The following is a 3,901-nucleotide window of genomic DNA, read 5'->3' on the forward strand; positions in this document are numbered from 1 at the left end:
CAGGTCGCCGCTTACGGCGCAGCCGCGCGTGAGAGGCGCACGGAGCTTCTGGGAGCAAAGCTCCGCCTCCCACCAGTTCAGCGAAAGTGGCTCGGCTGCCCGGAGAGGAGGGTTGCGGGTGTCTGTTGCTCGCCTGGATGAGAGGAGGAGGAGGAGGAGGAGGAGGAGGGAAGTGGTTGCTGTGGTGGTCTAGGCATTGCCATGTTAAACCGATTTTAAGTCTTCGAAACCTATTTCAAAGGTTAAAAGTTGGCATTGAAAATTTATTGCGTTCGCAGCCACCTGTGGCTCTGAACGCGCTAAATAATACCGGTTGGCACTTTCAAGGGGAAACGCCAAGATAAAAGAGCGTGAAGTCTTTTAAAGAAAATAACGCTGTATTTTGGAGAGAATGTTTATACTTATATCTTACCTAATGCATGCTTGACGAAATAAATAAAAAATAAAAATGACATTCGCTTGCTTCGGTATCTTTACCTGAGTTTTCCCGCGCTCAGTTTTTCCAAGAACCCACTGTCTTGATAATCAGCGCAGTTCTAAACATTCATTATCCCTAATCCAAAATAAAGGTTTCCTTATCAAACCCTTTACTACTTGGAGAGATTTGCGTTGCATTCACAGGAATTCTATCCTGAGTAAACTTGTGTAGAATCGTGCAACAATCGAGCGTTGCGAGGACCGGGGGGGGGGGGGGGGAAGAAAACAGGAAGATAGGAATTGGTGATAGAAGCCGGTGTTAAGTTATTTTAGGGCAGTGGTTCTCAACCTGTGGGTCGGGACTCCTTTGGGGGTCGAACGACCCTTTCACAGCGGTCACCTAAGACCATCAGAAAACACACATTTTCAAAAAAAATATGGAAAACAAAATTTTATGGTTGGGGGGTCACCACAACATGAGGAACTGTATTAAAGGGTCGCGGCATTAGGAAGTTTGAGACTCACTGTTTTAGGATAATGTTAATAGGACTTGAATTTATACAGATTTCCCATCCCATAGAAATAGGAATTTGGTGATCATGTGGGTCTACAGTATTTCTTCCTTTTGTGCCCAGAATGCAGACTTTTACATATTTCTCCCAGCACTTGCGTCCAACTCCTGTACAGGTGTGCCCAAGCTGTGGCTTTTCTTCTATGTGGCTGTGATGTTTCAACTTCTCCCTAGTCAGCCCTTACTTAAGCCATCCTTTGCTGCAACAGTGTTAAAACTATGTTTCCCTCTTCTCTTGACACAGCTACTGCCTTGATTGCAATCAGATACACCCCATACCCTACCATCCCAAGGGTGTGGTGTGGAATCAGCAGAGTTGGGTTTGTCAAGGAGTCTGCTTTTATTTCAGGGCTTGGTTGTCTAGCTGACTGGGGAATTATGGGAACTGAAGTACACAGATCTTAAAATTGTCAAGGTTGGACACTCCTGTTTTATGCGTTCCAAGATAGCTTGTTGCTGTCAGAAGGGAGGATGGTCTCCCATGGCCAGCACTGAAACAAGACTCAATATTCCTTCTGGTCCAAAGTCTATGCAGATTGTCCTATCAGGCAGCAACATGTCTTGGCTGTTTTCACAGTTGCCTGGTGCTGTCAATAATCCTTCCTTCTTTCTCAAATCTTCCTTGGCAACTCAGATCTCCTTAGGAAGGCCTGGTGCTCATTTTGAGTATTGCTACAATTTGTAGGAGGCATTTTAATCTCCCGCACATGTGGATAAATTCAGTAAACACAGTGAAGTAAACAATTATCCACTCTTTCCCTCCCAAATTACATTTTATATTGCTGGGGTCTCATATTTATAGCTTCCATGTTTTGCCTAATAAAGATAATAAGTGGTGCATTTTTCTCTCCAGTTTGTATTCTGCCATAATAGTAGCTTCCCATCTCACCCCTGCCCCCTGCCTCATTTTTCATCACTTATTAGTTCAGCTTTCCAGCTGTTCAGCATCACTACTGGGTGTAAAGGCATAATTCTGATGAGTTTACTTTGGTCCAGATTTATGGCGTGTCACATAGGTAAACAAGTGTCTTATTCACATTTCCATTACAATATACTTATTTTTGCATGACAACATCTGTCCACACAGCACTAACAGGCACTGAAAATGGATCATTTTTGCTAGGTTAAAATGATGTTTGGGGTGGTTTGCTTATAATTGGAACAAACTGACTGTCAACAAGAGGAAAATCAAACATGTTGGCTGAAGCATCAAATTCCTTGTTAGCATCAGGCGTGACATCTCTTTCTTAGAAAAAAAGACTTTGCATCATTTTATTTAAAAGTAAAATAGGCTGCAGTTAAAAGCTTCTAGAACCATCTGTGACAGAACACATTATGCCATGCATTATGGTTAGCCTCATTTGCAGTCATTATACTTCTGTGAAATAGGTCATGTTGTAAGATAATAGGTGAACCAAGCCAAATTTGATTCCTAGAGTCCTAGGCAATATTGTATTTCTACCACGTCTTGACATTAGCACATATGAGGATGCATGTGCAACCACAATGCACTTTGAGGTGGCTTGATCTAGGACATCCATTAGCAACATCAATTATATCCTTAGTTTATTGAAGTATTTTCTTCTTTATGTATTAATCACTTACAATCCAATTATACCTCTCCACATGACCCAAAGCGAACCACATCCTCAGTTCAGCAGCTGCTTTCCTAGAGAAATCACAACCAACAGATTCAGAAATTCTGAAACAAATGCTCTGATATTTTCTGTTACTATCAAATATGTGGCTGATGGTATGCATGATCATTTGATGTGTCAGTGCAACAAGGTTTGGTTATCTCTCTTCCCTCTGTTCACATACATGCACTGAATGAAAAGAACGTGGCTATCTGAATGGAGTCCAATATAGTTCTGCAGTATATCTGGTGGTTGGGGAAGATTGTTCATATAGTATTATAAAGGAGACCAGTTATGCCTCTCTTGCTGCAGTCCTTTAAAAAAAGATGGTCTCCTTGGCAGATTTAGAACTCTGAACTATCATGCAGTGACGTTGCTGAAGGAGAGCTGGGTCAGGGCCACTTCAGATTTGGTTTGTGTGATTTCCTATGAGTCACAGTATTTGGGAATGGGAATATAAACAAAAATCCATAGCCCAGAAAAATAATAGAATACATTTTAAATGGCTTCTCTGGAGACTTCTCACATTCCATCCCCTTTGTTCCAAGAACCAATTTAACATTCATTCTCTTATGAGAAAATCTGGCTTTGAAAGGTTTCTCACATTTTTATTGATATAATGGACCCAGGAAAATTCCTCAGGAGCTTTCCCCCCCTTTTTAAATAAATGCAGATAGATGATTTCTATTAACTTTGGTTAGCAACACCCTGGAATAACTTTCATAAAGATAAGCCTTCCCTTAACACCACTTAAATTTGGTTGTGGGAAAATAATGTCAGTTGACCTTTGTAGAGGTTATCTGGTAACTTGTTTATTAACAAGTAATTTCAATAGTTCAGAAGATTTTTCTCAATAGAAAGTAAGGCAACTAATGCCACTTTCATTAAAAAGTCACTGGATGACAATGCCTTCAAAGAACTTTAAAATCATGAATGGATTTAATTACCTCCTGTGCCCATCCTAAACACCGCATGTATCACTTTGATTCCACCAAAGTGATTCCTCTTAGTCCTAATCTACACTAATTTTATTTTCTATGGAGGTACAGAACATCAACTACTTTTCTTTCCCACAATTAAGATCACAAAAATCTGGTTTCATTTGGATATAATGGATAGAAGTCACAAACATCATGAGAGAATCCTCCATTAGATATACTAATACTAATTGTATTTGCCCAAAATTTGAAATCAAATAAGCTACCAACAGATCAAGAGATTTTTAAAAAAAGATATTAGATTGTGCAGAGATGAATAGGTTGACAATGAAAATAAA

The sequence above is a fragment of the Natrix helvetica genome (assembly GCF_964273705.1).
Source record: "Natrix helvetica genome assembly, chromosome: 2".
Taxonomy (NCBI): Eukaryota; Metazoa; Chordata; class Lepidosauria; order Squamata; family Natricidae; genus Natrix; species Natrix helvetica.